The 19,049-nt window shown below is 32.4% G+C and overlaps 15 non-coding genes across 15 annotated transcripts; all 15 read right to left on the bottom strand.

Moving 5' to 3' along the window:
* Nucleotides 1-113: 113 nt before the first annotated feature.
* TRNAG-CCC (transfer RNA glycine (anticodon CCC)) lies at nucleotides 114-184 on the bottom strand. The gene has a single exon. It is a non-coding gene; the product is annotated as a tRNA-Gly (tRNA).
* Nucleotides 185-1,149: 965 nt separating this feature from the next.
* Nucleotides 1,150-1,220, bottom strand: TRNAG-CCC (transfer RNA glycine (anticodon CCC)). The gene has a single exon. It is a non-coding gene; the product is annotated as a tRNA-Gly (tRNA).
* Nucleotides 1,221-1,671: 451 nt separating this feature from the next.
* Nucleotides 1,672-1,742, bottom strand: TRNAG-CCC (transfer RNA glycine (anticodon CCC)). Its single transcript has one exon. It is a non-coding gene; the product is annotated as a tRNA-Gly (tRNA).
* A 1,486-nt stretch (nucleotides 1,743-3,228) lies between these two features.
* Nucleotides 3,229-3,299, bottom strand: TRNAG-CCC (transfer RNA glycine (anticodon CCC)). The gene has a single exon. It is a non-coding gene; the product is annotated as a tRNA-Gly (tRNA).
* Nucleotides 3,300-5,821: 2,522 nt separating this feature from the next.
* Nucleotides 5,822-5,892, bottom strand: TRNAG-CCC (transfer RNA glycine (anticodon CCC)). The gene has a single exon. It is a non-coding gene; the product is annotated as a tRNA-Gly (tRNA).
* A 450-nt stretch (nucleotides 5,893-6,342) lies between these two features.
* Nucleotides 6,343-6,413, bottom strand: TRNAG-CCC (transfer RNA glycine (anticodon CCC)). The gene has a single exon. It is a non-coding gene; the product is annotated as a tRNA-Gly (tRNA).
* Nucleotides 6,414-7,378: 965 nt separating this feature from the next.
* On the bottom strand, nucleotides 7,379-7,449 carry TRNAG-CCC (transfer RNA glycine (anticodon CCC)). The gene has a single exon. It is a non-coding gene; the product is annotated as a tRNA-Gly (tRNA).
* Nucleotides 7,450-9,456: 2,007 nt separating this feature from the next.
* TRNAG-CCC (transfer RNA glycine (anticodon CCC)) lies at nucleotides 9,457-9,527 on the bottom strand. Its single transcript has one exon. It is a non-coding gene; the product is annotated as a tRNA-Gly (tRNA).
* A 965-nt stretch (nucleotides 9,528-10,492) lies between these two features.
* Nucleotides 10,493-10,563, bottom strand: TRNAG-CCC (transfer RNA glycine (anticodon CCC)). The gene has a single exon. It is a non-coding gene; the product is annotated as a tRNA-Gly (tRNA).
* A 449-nt stretch (nucleotides 10,564-11,012) lies between these two features.
* Nucleotides 11,013-11,083, bottom strand: TRNAG-CCC (transfer RNA glycine (anticodon CCC)). Its single transcript has one exon. It is a non-coding gene; the product is annotated as a tRNA-Gly (tRNA).
* A 450-nt stretch (nucleotides 11,084-11,533) lies between these two features.
* Nucleotides 11,534-11,604, bottom strand: TRNAG-CCC (transfer RNA glycine (anticodon CCC)). Its single transcript has one exon. It is a non-coding gene; the product is annotated as a tRNA-Gly (tRNA).
* Nucleotides 11,605-12,568: 964 nt separating this feature from the next.
* On the bottom strand, nucleotides 12,569-12,639 carry TRNAG-CCC (transfer RNA glycine (anticodon CCC)). Its single transcript has one exon. It is a non-coding gene; the product is annotated as a tRNA-Gly (tRNA).
* A 452-nt stretch (nucleotides 12,640-13,091) lies between these two features.
* TRNAG-CCC (transfer RNA glycine (anticodon CCC)) lies at nucleotides 13,092-13,162 on the bottom strand. Its single transcript has one exon. It is a non-coding gene; the product is annotated as a tRNA-Gly (tRNA).
* A 4,079-nt stretch (nucleotides 13,163-17,241) lies between these two features.
* TRNAG-CCC (transfer RNA glycine (anticodon CCC)) lies at nucleotides 17,242-17,312 on the bottom strand. Its single transcript has one exon. It is a non-coding gene; the product is annotated as a tRNA-Gly (tRNA).
* Nucleotides 17,313-18,798: 1,486 nt separating this feature from the next.
* On the bottom strand, nucleotides 18,799-18,869 carry TRNAG-CCC (transfer RNA glycine (anticodon CCC)). Its single transcript has one exon. It is a non-coding gene; the product is annotated as a tRNA-Gly (tRNA).
* Between the last annotated feature and the right edge of the window lie 180 nt (nucleotides 18,870-19,049).

Consider the following 19,049-nt stretch of genomic DNA (forward strand, 5'->3'; position numbering starts at 1 on the left):
ATAGAGACATCTTGGAGGCTCATCTTTGAGAAATGCAATATTGTAATGTTTTTAGTGAGATTAAATATATATTATTTTGAAAAATGTCATAGGATTCAAAAAACACATTTTCATGCACTAGCCGGGACTCTAACCCGGGTCACAAGAATGGGAATCTTGCATGATACCCCTACACTACTAGCGCTCTTCTGAAACTTTTAATTCACATAACAAATGACTAACAATCAGTTGATAATCTTTAGTCAAAAATGTGCAATTTGGCTATGATTTTCAAGTGAAATTGTACTATTTGCACTGTAGTATAGATTTCCCAAGATAAGAAGTACATACATTTTCTCCATGGATGTATTTTTAGTTCAAGGAAGATTGTGCTAAAGAGTTTGTGGAGCAAATATAAATAATTCGGAAATGTTATTGCCTTTACAATAGCAGCTTTGGGACTTTAGTGTTTGTGCCAGTAGCACAATTTTTTTTACCTGTGGAGAGGAAGTGTTACTTCTATGCTTTTTAAGAATTTGGTGAATAGAGACATCTTGGATGCTAATCTCTGAGAAATGCAATATTGCAGTGTTTTTAGTGAGATTCAATATATATTAATTTGAAACATTTCATAGGATTCAAAAGACACATTATGCACTAGCCAGGTCTCAAACCAAGGTCGCACGAATGATAATCTTGCATGATACCCCTACACTAGCACATTCTTAAAGAACTACATTCACATAAAAGATGTCTTGCAATCAATTGTTAATCTCTAGTGAAAATTGTGCAATGTGACTGTGTTTTTCAAGAGAAGTTGTACTATCTCCACTGCCTTATAAGTTTCCCACAATAAGAAATACATATATTTACTCTTTGGATGTATTTTTTTTCAAGGAAAGATTTGATAATGACATTGTGGAGCAGATGTAAAAAATTAAGAAATATAATTGACTTCACAATTAAAGCTTTAACTCTTTAGTGTTTGTATCACTGGTACATTTTTTTACCTGTGGAGAGAAAATGTTACCTCTATGCTTTTTAAGAATCTTGTGAATTGAGACATCTTCAAGGACTATCTCTGAGAAAAGCAATAAAGCTATGTTTTTTATACATATTAATTATATATTAATTTAACAGATTTTATAGAATTCAAAAGACACACTTTTATGTGCTAGCTGGGACTCGAACCCAGGTCGCAAGAATGGGAATCTTGCATGATACCCCTACACTACTAGCGCTTTTTAGCTACCTATAATTCACACAACAAATGACTAACAATCAATTGATGATCTTTAGTCAAAAATGTTCAATTTGGCTATGATTTTCAAGTGAAATTGTACTATTTGCACTGTTGTATAGATTTCCCAAGATAAGAAATACATATCTTTGCTCCATGGATGTATTTTTACTTCAAGGAAGATTGTGCTAAAGAGTTTGTGGAACAAATGTAGTTAATTCGGAAATGTAATTGCCTTTACAATAGAAGCTTTGGGTCTTTAGTGTTTGTGTCCGTAGCACTTTTTTTTTTACCTGTGGAGAGGAAATGTTACTATTATGCTTTTCAAGAATTTGGAGAATAGAGACATCTTAGAGGCTCATCTTTGAGAAATGCAATATTGTAATGTTTTTAGTGAGATTCAATATATATTAATTTGAAAAATGTCATAGGATTCAAAAAACACATTTTTATGCGCTAGCCGGGACTCGAACCCGGGTCGCAAGAATGGGAATCTTGCATGATACCCCTACACTACTAGCGCTCTTTAGAAACCTTTAATTCACACAACAAATGACTAACAATCAATTGATAATCTTTAGTCAAAAATGTTCAATTTGGCTATGATTTTCAAGTGAAATTGTTCTATTTGCACTGTAGTATAGATTTCCCAAGATAAGAAGTACATACATTTGCTCCATGGATGTATTTTTAGTTAAAGGAAGATTATGCTAAAGAGTTTTTGGAGCAAATATAAATAATTCGGAAATGTAATTGCCTTTACAATAGCAGCTTTGGGACTGTAGTGTTTGTGTCAGTAGCACAATTTTTTTACCTGTGGAGAGGAAGTGTTACTTCTATGCTTTTTAAGAATTTGGTGAATAGAGACATCTTGGATGCTAATCTCTGAGAAATGCAATATTGCAGTGTTTTTAGTGAGATTCAATATATATTAATTTGAAACATTTCATAGGATTCAAAAGACACATTATGCACTAGCCGGGTCTCAAACCAAGGTCGCACGAATGATAATCTTGCATGATACCCCTACACTAGCACATTCTTAAAGAACTACATTCACATAAAAGAAGTCTTGCAATCAATTGTTAATCTCTAGTGAAAATTGTGCAATGTGACTGTGTTTTTCAAGTGAAGCTGAACTATCTCCACTGCCTTATAAGTTTCCCACAATAAGAAATACATATATTTACTCTTTGGATGTATTTTTTTTCAAGGAAAGATTTGATAATGACATTGTGGAGCAGATGTAAAAAATTAAGAAATATAATTGACTTCACAATTAAAGCTTTAACTCTTTAGTGTTTGTATCACTGGTACATTTTTTTTACCTGTGGAGAGAAAATGTTACCTCTATGCTTTTTAAGAATTTTGTGAATTGAGACATCTTCAAGGACTATCTCTGAGAAAAGCAATAAAGCTATGTTTTTAATACAGATTAATTATATATTAATTTAACAGATTTTAAAGAATTCAAAAGACACACTTTTATGTGCTAGCTGAGACTCGAACCCAGGTCGCAAGAATGGGAATCTTGCATGATACCCCTACACTACTAGCGCTTTTTAGCTACCTATAATTCACACAACAAATGACTAACAATCAATTGATGATCTTTAGTCAAAAATGTTCAATTTGGCTATGATTTTCAAGTGAAATTGTACTATTTGCATTGTTGTATAGATTTCCCAAGATAAGAAATACATATCTTTGCTCCATGGATGTATTTTTAGTTAAAGGAAGATTGTGCTAAAGAGTTTGTGGAACAAACATAAATAATTCGGAAATGTAATTGCCTTTACAATAGCAGCTTTGGGTTTTTAGTGTTTGTGTCAGTAGCACATTTTTTTTACCTGTGGAGAGGAAATGTTACTATTATGCTTTTTAAGAATTTGGTGAATAGAGACATCTTTGAGGCTCATCTTTGAGAAATGCAATATTGTAATGTTTTTAATGAGATTCAATATATATTAATTTGAAAAATGTCCTAGGATTCAAAAAACACATTTTCATGCGCTAGCCGGGACTCGAACCCGGGTCGCAAAAATGGGAATCTTGCATGATACCCCTACACTACTAGCGCTCTTTAGAAACCTTTAATTCACACAACAAATGACTAACAATCAATTGATAATCTTTAGTCAAAAATGTTCAATTTGGCTATGATTTTCAAGTGAAATTGTTCTATTTGCACTGTAGTATAGATTTCCCAAGATAAGAAGTACATACATTTGCTCCATGGATGCATTTTTAGTTCAAGGAAGATTGTGCTAAAGAGTTTTTGGAGCAAATATAAATAATTCGAAAATGTAATTGCCTTTACAATAGCAGCTTTGGGACTTTAGTGTTTGTGTCAGTAGCACAATTTTTTTACCTGTGGAGAGGAAGTGTTACTTCTATGCTTTTTAAGAATTTGGTGAATAGAGACATCTTGGATGCTAATCTCTGAGAAATGCAATATTGCAGTGTTTTTAGTGAGATTCAATATATATTAATTTGAAACATTTCATAGGATTCAAAAGACTCATTATGCACTAGCCGGGTCTCAAACCAAGGTCGCACGAATGATAATCTTGCATGATACCCCTACACTAGCACATTCTTAAAGAACTACATTCACATAAAAGAAGTCTTGCAATCAATTGTTAATCTCTAGTGAAAATTGTGCAATGTGACTGTGTTTTTCAAGTGAAGTTGTACTATCTCCACTGCCTTATAAGTTTCCCACAATAAGAAATACATATATTTACTCTTTGGATGTATTTTTTTTCAAGGAAAGATTTGATAATGACATTGTGGAACAGATTTAAAAAATTAAGAAATATAATTGACTTCACAATTAAAGCTTTAACTCTTTAGTGTTTGTATCACTGGTACATTTTTTTTACCTGTGGAGAGAAAATGTTACCTCTATGCTTTTTAAGAATTTTGTGAATTGAGACATCTTCAAGGACTATCTCTGAGAAAAGCAATAAAGCTATGTTTTTTATACAGATTAATTATATATTAATTTAACAGATTTTATAGAATTCAAAAGACACACTTTTATGTGCTAGCTGGGACTCGAACCCAGGTCGCAAGAATGGGAATCTTGCATGTTACCCCTACTTTAATAGCGCTTTTTAGCTACCTATAATTCACACAACAAATGACTAACAATCAATTGATGATCTTTAGTCAAAAATGTTCAATTTGGCTATGATTTTCAAGTGAAATTGTACTATTTGCACTGTTGTATAGATTTCCCAAGATAAGAAATACATATCTTTGCTCCATGGATGTATTTTTAGTTCAAGGAAGATTGTGCTAAAGAGTTTTTGGAACAAATGTAGTTAATTCGGAAATGTAATTGCCTTTACAATAGCAGCTGTGGGTCTTTAGTGTTTGTGTCCGTAGCACTTTTTTTTTACCTGTGGAGAGGAAATGTTACTATAATGCTTTTTAAGAATTTGGTGAATAGAGACATCTTGGAGACTCATCTTTGATAAATGCAATATTGTAATGTTTTTAGTGAGATTCAATATATATTAATTTGAAAAATGTCATAGGATTAAAAAAACACATTTTCATGCGCTAACCGGGACTCGAAGCCGGGTCGCAAGAACGGGAATCTTGCATGATACCCCTACACTACTAGCGCTCTTTAGAAACCTTTAATTCACACAACAAATGACTAACAATCAATTGATAATCTTTAGTCAAAAATGTTCAATTTGGCTATGATATTCAAGTGAAATTGTTCTATTTGCACTGTAGTATAGATTTCCCAAGATAAGAAGTACATACATTTGCTCCATGGATGTATTTTTAGTTAAAGGAAGATTATGCTAAAGAGTTTTTGGAGCAAATATAAATAATTCGGAAATGTAATTGCCTTTACAATAGCAGCTTTGGGACTTTAGTGTTTGTGTCAGTAGCACAATTTTTTTACCTGTGGAGAGGAAGTGTTACTTCTATGCTTTTTAAGAATTTGGTGAATAGAGACATCTTGGATGCTAATCTCTGAGAAATGCAATATTGCAGTGTTTTTAGTGAGATTCAATATATATTAATTTGAAACATTTCATAGGATTCAAAAGACACATTATGCACTAGCCGGGTCTCAAACCAAGGTCGCACGAATGATAATCTTGCATGATACCCCTACACTAGCACATTCTTAAAGAACTACATTCACATAAAAGAAGTCTTGCAATCAATTGTTAATCTCTAGTGAAAATTGTGCAATGTGACTGTGTTTTTCAAGTGAAGCTGAACTATCTCCACTGCCTTATAAGTTTCCCACAATAAGAAATACATATATTTACTCTTTGGATGTATTTTTTTTCAAGGAAAGATTTGATAATGACATTGTGGAGCAGATGTAAAAAATTAAGAAATATAATTGACTTCACAATTAAAGCTTTAACTCTTTAGTGTTTGTATCACTGGTACATTTTTTTTACCTGTGGAGAGAAAATGTTACCTCTATGCTTTTTAAGAATTTTGTGAATTGAGACATCTTCGAGGACTATCTCTGAGAAAAGCAATAAAGCTATGTTTTTTATACAGATTAATTATATATTAATTTAACAGATTTTATAGAATTCAAAAGACACACTTTTATGTGCTAGCTGGGACTCGAACCCAGGTCACAAGAATGGGAATCTTGCATGATACCCCTACACTACTAGCGCTTTTTAGCTACCTATAATTCACACAACAAATGACTAACAATCAATTGATGATCTTTAGTCAAAAATGTTCAATTTGGCTATGATTTTCAAGTGAAATTGTACTATTTGCATTGTTGTATAGATTTCCCAAGATAAGAAATACATATCTTTGCTCCATGGATGTATTTTTAGTTCAAGGAAGATTGTGCTAAAGAGTTTGTGGAACAAACATAAATAATTCGGAAATGTAATTGCCTTTACAATAGCAGCTTTGGGTTTTTAGTGTTTGTGTCAGTAGCACATTTTTTTTACCTGTGGAGAGGAAATGTTACTATTATGCTTTTTAAGAATTTGGTGAATAGAGACATCTTTGAGGCTCATCTTTGAGAAATGCAATATTGTAATGTTTTTAATGAGATTCAATATATATTAATTTGAAAAATGTCCTAGGATTCAAAAAACACATTTTCATGCGCTAGCCGGGACTCGAACCCGGGTCGCAAGAATGGGAATCTTGCTTGATACCCCTACACTACTAGCGCTCTTTAGAAACCTTTAATTCACACAACAAATGACTAACAATCAATTGATAATCTTTAGTCAAAAATGTTCAATTTGGCTATGATTTTCAAGTGAAATTGTTCTATTTGCACTGTAGTATAGATTTCCCAAGATAAGAAGTACATACATTTGCTCCATGGATGTATTTTTAGTTCAAGGAAGATTGTGCTCAAGAGTTTTTGGAGCAAATATAAATAATTCGGAAATGTAATTGCCTTTACAATAGCAGCTTTGGGACTTTAGTGTTTGTGTCAGTAGCACAATTTTTTTACCTGTGGAGAGGAAGTGTTACTTCTATGCTTTTTAAGAATTTGGTGAATAGAGACATCTTGGATGCTAATCTCTGAGAAATGCAATATTGCAGTGTTTTTAGTGAGATTCAATATATATTAATTTGAAACATTTCATAGGATTCAAAAGACACATTATGCACTAGCCAGGTCTCAAACCAAGGTCGCACGAATGATAATCTTGCATGATACCCCTACACTAGCACATTCTTAAAGAACTACATTCACATAAAAGAAGTCTTACAATCAATTGTTAATCTCTAGTGAAAATTGTGCAATGTGATTGTGTTTTTCAAGTGAAGTTGTACTATCTCCACTGCCTTATAAGTTTCCCACAATAAGAAATACATATATTTAATCTTTGGATGCATTTTTTTTCAAGGAAAGATTTGATAATGACATTGTGGAGCAGATGTAAAAAATTAAGAAATATAATTGACTTCACAATTAAAGCTTTAACTCTTTAGTGTCTGTATCACTGGTACATTTTTTTTACCTGTGGAGAGAAAATGTTACCTCTATGCTTTTTAAGAATTTTGTGAATTGAGACATCTTCAAGGACTATCTCTGAGAAAAGCAATAAAGCTATGTTTTTTATACAGATTATTTATATATTAATTTAACAGATTTTATAGAATTCAAAAGACACACTTTTATGCGCTAGCTGGGACTCGAACCCAGGTCGCAAGAATGGGAATCTTGCATGATACCCCTACACTACTAGCGCTTTTTAGCTACCTATAATTCACACAACAAATGACTAACAATCAATTGATGATCTTTAGTCAAAAATGTTCAATTTGGCTATGATTTTCAAGTGAAATTGTACTATTTGCACTGTTGTATAGATTTCCCAAGATAAGAAATACATATCTTTGCTCCATGGATGTATTTTTAGTTCAAGGAAGATTGTGCTAAAGAGTTTTTGGAACAAATGTAGTTAATTCGGAAATGTAATTGCCTTTACAATAGCAGCTTTGGGTCTTTAGTGTTTGTGTCCATAGCACTTTTTTTTTACCTGTGGAGAGGAAATGTTACTATTATGCTTTTTAAGAATTTGGTGAATAGAGACATCTTGGAGGCTCATCTTTGAGAAATGCAATATTGTAATGTTTTTAGTGAGATTCAATATATATTCATTTGAAAAATGTCATAGGATTCATAAAACACATTTTCATGCGCTAGCCGGGACTCTAACCGGGTCACAAGAATGGGAATCTTGCTTGATACCCCTACACTACTAGCGCTCTTTAGAAACTTTTAATTCACATAACAAATGACTAACAATCAATTGATAATCTTTAGTCAAAAATGTGCAATTTGGCTATGATTTTCAAGTGAAATTGTACTATTTGCACTGTTGTATAGATTTCCCAAGATAAGAAGTACATACATTTTCTCCATGGATGTATTTTTAGTTCAAGGAGGATTGTGCTAAAGAGTTAGTGGAGAAAATACAAATAATTCGGAAATGTTATTGCCTTTACAATAGCAGCTTTGGGACTTTAGTGTTTGTGCCAGTAGCACAATTTTTTTACCTGTGGAGAGGAAGTGTTACTTCTATGCTTTTTAAGAATTTGGTGACTAGAGACATCTTGGATGCTAATCTCTGAGAAATGCAATATTGCAGTGTTTTTAGTGAGATTCAATATATATTAATTTGAAACATTTCATAGGATTCAAAAGACACATTATGCACTAGCCGGGTCTCAAACCAAGGTCGCACGAATGATAATCTTGCATGATACCCCTACACTAGCACATTCTTAAAGAACTACATTCACATAAAAGAAGTCTTGCAATCAATTGTTAATCTCTAGTGAAAATTGTGCAATGTGACTGTGTTTTTCAAGTGAAGTTGTACTATCTCCACTGCCTTATAAGTTTCCCACAATAAGAAATACATATATTTACTCTTTGGATGTATTTTTTTTCAAGGAAAGATTTGATAATGACATTGTGGAGCAGATTTAAAAAATTAAGAAATATAATTGACTTCACAATTAAAGCTTTAACTCTTTAGTGTTTGTATCACTGGTACATTTTTTTTTACCTGTGGAGAGAAAATGTTACCTCTATGCTTTTTAAGAATTTTGTGAATTGAGACATCTTCAAGGACTATCTCTGAGAAAAGCAATAAAGCTATGTTTTTTATACAGATTAATTATATATTAATTTAACAGATTTTATAGAATTCAAAAGACACACTTTTATGTGCTAGCTGGGACTCCAAACCAGGTCGCAAGAATGGGAATCTTGCATGATACCCCTACACTACTAGCGCTTTTTAGCTACCTATAATTCACACAACAAATGACTAACAATCAATTGATGATCTTTAGTCAAAAATGTTCAATTTGGCTATGATTTTCAAGTGAAATTGTACTATTTGCACTGTTGTATAGATTTCCCATGATAAGAAATACATATCTTTGCTCCATGGATGTATATTTACTTCAAGGAAGATTGTGCTAAAGAGTTTGTGGAACAAATGTAGTTAATTCAGAAATGTAATTGCCTTTACAATAGAAACTTTGGGTCTTTAGTGTTTGTGTCCGTAGCACTTTTTTTTTACCTGTGGAGAGGAAATGTTACTATTATGCTTTTCAAGAATTTGGAGAATAGAGACATCTTAGAGGCTCATCTTTGAGAAATGCAATATTGTAATGTTTTTAGTGAGATTCAATATATATTAATTTGAAAAATGTCATAGGATTCAAAAAACACATTTTTATGCGCTAGCCGGGACTCGAACCCGGGTCGCAAGAATGGGAATCTTGCATGATACCCCTACACTACTAGCGCTCTTTAGAAACCTTTAATTCACACAACAAATGACTAACAATCAATTGATAATCTTTAGTCAAAAATGTTCAATTTGGCTATGATTTTCAAGTGAAATTGTTCTATTTGCACAGTAGTATAGATTTCCCAAGATAAGAAGTACATACATTTGCTCCATGGATGTATTTTTAGTTAAAGGAAGATTATGCTAAAGAGTTTTTGGAGCAAATATAAATAATTCGGAAATGTAATTGCCTTTACAATAGCAGCTTTGGGACTGTAGTGTTTGTGTCAGTAGCACAATTTTTTTACCTGTGGAGAGGAAGTGTTACTTCTATGCTTTTTAAGAATTTGGTGAATAGAGACATCTTGGATGCTAATCTCTGAGAAATGCAATATTGCAGTGTTTTTAGTGAGATTCAATATATATTAATTTGAAACATTTCATAGGATTCAAAAGACACATTATGCACTAGCCGGGTCTCAAACCAAGGTCGCACGAATGATAATCTTGCATGATACCCCTACACTAGCACATTCTTAAAGAACTACATTCACATAAAAGAAGTCTTGCAATCAATTGTTAATCTCTAGTGAAAATTGTGCAATGTGACTGTGTTTTTCAAGTGAAGCTGAACTATCTCCACTGCCTTATAAGTTTCCCACAATAAGAAATACATATATTTACTCTTTGGATGTATTTTTTTTCAAGGAAAGATTTGATAATGACATTGTGGAGCAGATGTAAAAAATTAAGAAATATAATTGACTTCACAATTAAAGCTTTAACTCTTTAGTGTTTGTATCACTGGTACATTTTTTTTACCTGTGGAGAGAAAATGTTACCTCTATGCTTTTTAAGAATTTTGTGAATTGAGACATCTTCAAGGACTATCTCTGAGAAAAGCAATAAAGCTATGTTTTTTATACAGATTAATTATATATTAATTTAACAGATTTTATAGAATTCAAAAGACACACTTTTATGTGCTAGCTGGGACTCGAACCCAGGTCACAAGAATGGGAATCTTGCATGATACCCCTACACTACTAGCGCTTTTTAGCTACCTATAATTCACACAACAAATGACTAACAATCAATTGATGATCTTTAGTCAAAAATGTTCAATTTGGCTATGATTTTCAAGTGAAATTGTACTATTTGCATTGTTGTATAGATTTCCCAAGATAAGAAATACATATCTTTGCTCCATGGGTGTATTTTTGTTCAAGGAAGATTGTGCTAAAGAGTTTGTGGAACAAACATAAATAATTCGGAAATGTAATTGCCTTTACAATAGCAGCTTTGGGTTTTTAGTGTTTGTGTCAGTAGCACATTTTTTTTACCTGTGGAGAGGAAATGTTACGATTATGCTTTTTAAGAATTTGGTGAATAGAGACATCTTTGAGGCTCATCTTTGAGAAATGCAATATTGTAATGTTTTTAATGAGATTCAATATATATTAATTTGAAAAATGTCCTAGGATTCAAAAAACACATTTTCATGCGCTAGCCGGGACTCGAACCCGGGTCGCAAGAATGGGAATCTTGCATGATACCCCTACACTACTAGCGCTCTTTAGAAACCTTTAATTCACACAACAAATGACTAACAATCAATTGATGATCTTTAGTCAAAAATGTTCAATTTGGCTATGATTTTCAAGTGAAATTGTACTATTTGCACTGTTGTATAGATTTCCCAAGATAAGAAATACATATCTTTGCTCCATGGATGTATTTTTAGTTCAAGGAAGATTGTGCTAAAGAGTTTGTGGAACAAATATAAATAATTCGGAAATGTAATTGCCTTTACAATAGCAGCATTGGGTCTTTAGTGTTTGTGTCAGTAGCACATTTTTTTTACCTGTGGAGAGGAAATGTTACTATTATGCTTTTTAAGAATTTGGTGAATAGAGACATCTTGGAGGCTCATCTTTGAGAAATGCAATATTGTAATGTTTTTAGTGAGATTAAATATATATTATTTTGAAAAATGTCATAGGATTCAAAAAACACATTTTCATGCACTAGCCGGGACTCTAACCCGGGTCACAAGAATGGGAATCTTGCATGATACCCCTACACTACTAGCGCTCTTTAGAAACTTTTAATTCACATAACAAATGACTAACAATCAGTTGATAATCTTTAGTCAAAAATGTGCAATTTGGCTATGATTTTCAAGTGAAATTGTACTATTTGCACTGTAGTGTAGATTTCCCAAGATAAGAAGTACATACATTTTCTCCATGGATGTATTTTTAGTTCAAGGAAGATTGTGCTAAAGAGTTTGTGGAGCAAGTATAAATAATTCGGAAATGTTATTGCCTTTACAATAGCAGCATTGGGACTTTAGTGTTTGTGCCAGTAGCACAATTTTTTTACCTGTGGAGAGGAAGTGTTACTTCTATGCTTTTTAAGAATTTGGTGAATAGAGACATCTTGGATGCTAATCTCTGAGAAATGCAATATTGCAGTGTTTTTAGTGAGATTCAATATATATTAATTTGAAACATTTCATAGGATTCAAAAGACACATTATGCACTAGCCAGGTCTCAAACCAAGGTCGCACGAATGATAATCTTGCATGATACCCCTACACTAGCACATTCTTAAAGAACTACATTCACATAAAAGATGTCTTGCAATCAATTGTTAATCTCTAGTGAAAATTGTGCAATGTGACTGTGTTTTTCAAGAGAAGTTGAACTATCTCCACTGCCTTATAAGTTTCCCACAATAAGAAATACATATATTTACTCTTTGGATGTATTTTTTTTCAAGGAAAGATTTGATAATGACATTGTGGAGCAGATGTAAAAAATTAAGAAATATAATTGACTTCACAATTAAAGCTTTAACTCTTTAGTGTTTGTATCACTTGTACATTTTTTTACCTGTGGAGAGAAAATGTTACCTCTATGCTTTTTAAGAATTTTGTGAATTGAGACATCTTCAAGGACTATCTCTGAGAAAAGCAATAAAGCTATGTTTTTTATACAGATTAATTATATATTAATTTAACAGATTTTATAGAATTCAAAAGACACACTTTTATGTGCTAGCTGGGACTCGAACCCAGGTCGCAAGAATGGGAATCTTGCATGATACCCCTACACTACTAGCGCTTTTTAGCTACCTATAATTCACACAACAAATGACTAACAATCAATTGATGATCTTTAGTCAAAAATGTTCAATTTGGCTATGATTTTCAAGTGAAATTGTACTATTTGCACTGTTGTATAGATTTCCCAAGATAAGAAATACATATCTTTGCTCCATGGATGTATTTTTACTTCAAGGAAGATTGTGCTAAAGAGTTTGTGGAACAAATGTAGTTAATTCGGAAATGTAATTGCCTTTACAATAGAAGCTTTGGGTCTTTAGTGTTTGTGTCCGTAGCACTTTTTTTTTTCACCTGTGGAGAGGAAATGTTACTATTATGCTTTTCAAGAATTTGGAGAATAGAGACATCTTAGAGGCTCATCTTTGAGAAATGCAATATTGTAATGTTTTTAGTGAGATTCAATATATATTAATTTGAAAAATGTCATAGGATTCAAAAAACACATTTTTATGCACTAGCCGGGACTCGAACCCGGGTCGCAAGAATGGGAATCTTGCATGATACCCCTACACTACTAGCGCTCTTTAGAAACCTTTAATTCACACAACAAATGACTAACAATCAATTGATAATCTTTAGTCAAAAATGTTCAATTTGGCTATGATTTTCAAGTGAAATTGTTCTATTTGCACTGTAGTATAGATTTCCCAAGATAAGAAGTACATACATTTGCTCCATGGATGTATTTTTAGTTAAAGGAAGATTATGCTAAAGAGTTTTTGGAGCAAATATAAATAATTCGGAAATGTAATTGCCTTTACAATAGCAGCTTTGGGACTGTAGTGTTTGTGTCAGTAGCACAATTTTTTTACCTGTGGAGAGGAAGTGTTACTTCTATGCTTTTTAAGAATTTGGTGAATAGAGACATCTTGGATGCTAATCTCTGAGAAATGCAATATTGCAGTGTTTTTAGTGAGATTCAATATATATTAATTTGAAACATTTCATAGGATTCAAAAGACACATTATGCACTAGGCGGGTCTCAAACCAAGGTCGCACGAATGATAATCTTGCATGATACCCCTACACTAGCACATTCTTAAAGAACTACATTCACATAAAAGAAGTCTTGCAATCAATTGTTAATCTCTAGTGAAAATTGTGCAATGTGACTGTGTTTTTCAAGAGAAGCTGAACTATCTCCACTGCCTTATAAGTTTCCCACAATAAGAAATACATATATTTACTCTTTGGATGTATTTTTTTTCAAGGAAAGATTTGATAATGACATTGTGGAGCAGATGTAAAAAATTAAGAAATATAATTGACTTCACAATTAAAGCTTTAACTCTTTAGTGTTTGTATCACTGGTACATTTTTTTTACCTGTGGAGAGAAAATGTTACCTCTATGCTTTTTAAGAATTTTGTGAATTGAGACATCTTCAAGGACTATCTCTGAGAAAAGCAATAAAGCTATGTTTTTTATACAGATTAATTATATATTAATTTAACAGATTTTAAAGAATTCAAAAGACACACTTTTATGTGCTAGCTGAGACTCGAACCCAGGTCGCAAGAATGGGAATCTTGCATGATACCCCTACACTACTAGCGCTTTTTAGCTACCTATAATTCACACAACAAATGACTAACAAGCAATTGATGATCTTTAGTCAAAAATGTTCAATTTGGCTATGATTTTCAAGTGAAATTGTACTATTTGCATTGTTGTATAGATTTCCCAAGATAAGAAATACATATCTTTGCTCCATGGATGTATTTTTAGTTCAAGGAAGATTGTGCTAAAGAGTTTGTGGAACAAACATAAATAATTCGGAAATGTAATTGCCTTTACAATAGCAGCTTTGGGTTTTTAGTGTTTGTGTCAGTAGCACATTTTTTTTACCTGTGGAGAGGAAATGTTACTATTATGCTTTTTAAGAATTTGGTGAATAGAGACATCTTTGAGGCTCATCTTTGAGAAATGCAATATTGTAATGTTTTTAATGAGATTCAATATATATTAATTTGAAAAATGTCCTAGGATTCAAAAAACACATTTTCATGCGCTAGCCGGGACTCGAACCCGCGTCGCAAAAATGGGAATCTTGCATGATACCCCTACACTACTAGCGCTCTTTAGAAACCTTTAATTCACACAACAAATGACTAACAATCAATTGATAATCTTTAGTCAAAAATGTTCAATTTGGCTATGATTTTCAAGTGAAATTGTTCTATTTGCACTGTAGTATAGATTTCCCAAGATAAGAAGTACATACATTTGCTCCATGGATGTATTTTTAGTTCAAGGAAGATTGTGCTAAAGAGTTTTTGGAGCAAATATAAATAATTCGGAAATGTAATTGCCTTTACAATAGCAGCTTTGGGACTTTAGTGTTTGTGTCAGTAGCACAATTTTTTTACCTGTGGAGAGGAAGTGTTACTTCTATGCTTTTTAAGAATTTGGTGAATAGAGACATCTTGGATGCTAATCTCTGAGAAATGCAATATTGCAGTGTTTTTAGTGAGATTCAATATATATTAATTTGAAACATTTCATAGGATTCAAAAGACTCATTATGCACTAGCCGGGTCTCAAACCAAGGTCGTATGAATGATAATCTTGCATGATACCCCTACACTAGCACATTCTTAAAGAACTACATTCACATAAAAGAAGTCTTGCAATCAATTGTTAATCTCTAGTGAAAATTGTGCAATGTGACTGTGTTTTTCAAGTGAAGTTGTACTATCTCCACTGCCTTATAAGTTTCCCACATGAAGAAATACATATATTTACTCTTTGGATGTATTTTTTTTCAAGGAAAGATTTGATAATGACATTGTGGAACAGATTTAAAAAATTAAGAATTATAATTGACTTCACAATTAAAGCTTAACTCTTTAGTGTTTGTATCACTGGTACATTTTTTTTTACCTGTGGAGAGAAAATGTTACCTCTATGCTTTTTAAGAATTTTGTGAATTGAGACATCTTCAAGGACTATCTCTGAGAAAAGCAATAAAGCTATGTTTTTTATACAGATTAATTATATATTAATTTAACAGATTTTATAGAATTCAAAAGACACACTTTTATGTGCTAGCTGGGACTCGAACCCAGGTCGCAAGAATGGGAATCTTGCATGTTACCCCTACTTTAATAGCGCTTTTTAGCTACCTATAATTCACACAACAAATGACTAACAATCAATTGATGATCTTTAGTCAAAAATGTTCAATTTGGCTATGATTTTCAAGTGAAATTGTACTTTTTGCACTGTTGTATAGATTTCCCAAGATAAGAAATACATATCTTTGCTCCATGGATGTATTTTTAGTTCAAGGAAGATTGTGCTAAAGAGTTTTTGGAACAAATGTAGTTAATTCGGAAATGTAATTGCCTTTACAATAGCAGCTTTGGGTCTTTAGTGTTTGTGTCCGTAGCACTTTTTTTTTACCTGTGGAGAGGAAATGTTACTATAATGCTTTTTAAGAATTTGGTGAATAGAGACATCTTGGAGACTCATCTTTGATAAATGAAATATTGTAATGTTTTTAGTGAGATTCAATATATATTAATTTGAAAAATGTCATAGGATTAAAAAAACACATTTTCATGCGCTAACCGGGACTCGAAGCCGGGTCGCAAGAATGGGAATCTTGCATGATACCCCTACACTACTAGCGCTTTTTAGCTACCTATAATTCACACAACAAATGACTAACAATCAATTGATGATCTTTAGTCAAAAATGTTCAATTTGGCTATGATTTTCAAGTGAAATTGTACTATTTGCACTGTTGTATAGATTTCCCAAGATAAGAAATACATATCTTTGCTCCATGGATGTATTTTTAGTTCAAGGAAGATTGTGCTAAAGAGTTTGTGGAACAAATATAAATAATTCGGAAATGTAATTGCCTTTACAATAGCAGCTTTGGGTCTTTAGTGTTTGTGTCAGTAGCACATTTTTTTTACCTGTGGAGAGGAAGTGTTACTTCTATGCTTTTTAAGAATTTGGTGAATAGAGACATCTTGGATGCTAATCTCTGAGAAATGCAATATTGCAGTGTTTTTAGTGAGATTCAATATATATTAATTTGAAACATTTCATAGGATTCAAAAGACACATTATGCACTAGCCAGGTCTCAAACCAAGGTCGCACGAATGATAATCTTGCATGATACCCCTACACTAGCACATTCTTAAAGAACTACATTCACATAAAAGATGTCTTGCAATCAATTGTTAATCTCTAGTGAAAATTGTGCAATGTGACTGTGTTTTTCAAGTGAAGTTGTACTATCTCCACTGCCTTATAAGTTTCCCACAATAAGAAATACATATATTTACTCTTTGGATGTATTTTTTTTCAAGGAAAGATTTGATAATGACATTGTGGAGGAGATGTAAAAAATTAAGAAATATAATTGACTTCACAATTAAAGCTTTAACTCTTTAGTGTTTGTATCACTGGTACATTTTTTTTACCTGTGGAGAGAAAATGTTACCTCTATGCTTTTTAAGAATTTTGTGAATTGAGACATCTTCAAGGACTATCTCTGAGAAAAGCAATAAAGCTATGTTTTTTATAAAGATTAATTATATATTAATTTAACAGATTTTATAGAATTCAAAAGACACACTTTTATGCGCTAGCTGGGACTCGAACCCAGGTCGCAAGAATGGGAATCTTGCATGATACCCCTACACTACTAGCGCTTTTTAGCTACCTATAATTCACACAACAAATGACTAACAATCAATTGATGATCTTTAGTCAAAAATGTTCAATTTGGCTATGATTTTCAAGTGAAATTGTACTATTTGCACTGTTGTATAGATTTCCCAAGATAAGAAATACATATCTTTGCTCCATGGATGTATTTTTAGTTCAAGGAAGATTGTGCTAAAGAGTTTTTGGAACAAATGTAGTTAATTCGGAAATGTAATTGCCTTTACAATAGCAGCTTTGGGTCTTTAGTGTTTGTGTCCATAGCACTTTTTTTTTACCTGTGGAGAGGAAATGTTACTATTATGCTTTTTAAGAATTTGGTGAATAGAGACATCTTGGAGGCTCATCTTTGAGAAATGCAATATTGTAATGTTTTTAGTGAGATTCAATATATATTCATTTGAAAAATGTCATAGGATTCATAAAACACATTTTCATGCGCTAGCCGGGACTCTAACCGGGTCACAAGAATGGGAATCTTGCTTGATACCCCTACACTACTAGCGCTCTTTAGAAACTTTTAATTCACATAACAAATGACTAACAATCAATTGATAATCTTTAGTCAAAAATGTGCAATTTGGCTATGATTTTCAAGTGAAATTGTACTATTTGCACTGTTGTATAGATTTCCCAAGATAAGAAGTACATACATTTTCTCCATGGATGTATTTTTAGTTCAAGGAGGATTGTGCTAAAGAGTTAGTGGAGAAAATACAAATAATTCGGAAATGTTATTGCCTTTACAATAGCAGCTTTGGGACTTTAGTGTTTGTGCCAGTAGCACAATTTTTTTACCTGTGGAGAGGAAGTGTTACTTCTATGCTTTTTAAGAATTTGGTGACTAGAGACATCTTGGATGCTAATCTCTGAGAAATGCAATATTGCAGTGTTTTTAGTGAGATTCAATATATATTAATTTGAAACATTTCATAGGATTCAAAAGACACATTATGCACTAGCCGGGTCTCAAACCAAGGTCGCACGAATGATAATCTTGCGTGATACCCCTACACTAGCACATTCTTAAAGAACTACATTCACATAAAAGAAGTCTTGCAATCAATTGTTAATCTCTAGTGAAAATTGTGCAATGTGACTGTGTTTTTCAAGTGAAGTTGTACTATCTCCACTGCCTTATAAGTTTCCCACAATAAGAAATACATATATTTACTCTTTGGATGTATTTTTTTTCAAGGAAAGATTTGATAATGACATTGTGGAGCAGATTTAAAAAATTAAGAAATATAATTGACTTCACAATTAAAGCTTTAACTCTTTAGTGTTTGTATCACTGGTACATTTTTTTTTACCTGTGGAGAGAAAATGTTACCTCTATGCTTTTTAAGAATTTTGTGAATTGAGACATCTTCAAGGACTATCTCTGAGAAAAGCAATAAAGCTATGTTTTTTATACATATTAATTATATATTAATTTAACAGATTTTATAGAATTCAAAAGACACACTTTTATGTGCTAGCTGGGACTCGAACCCAGGTCGCAAGAATGGGAATCTTGCATGATACCCCTACACTACTAGCGCTTTTTAGCTACCTATAATTCACACAACAAATGACTAACAATCAATTGATGATCTTTAGTCAAAAATGTTCAATTTGGCTATGATTTTCAAGTGAAATTGTACTATTTGCACTGTTGTATAGATTTCCCATGATAAGAAATACATATCTTTGCTCCATGGATGTATATTTACTTCAAGGAA

The sequence above is a fragment of the Taudactylus pleione genome, unplaced genomic scaffold (assembly GCF_031769625.1).
Source record: "Taudactylus pleione unplaced genomic scaffold, aTauple2 ptg000497l, whole genome shotgun sequence".
Taxonomy (NCBI): Eukaryota; Metazoa; Chordata; class Amphibia; order Anura; family Myobatrachidae; genus Taudactylus; species Taudactylus pleione.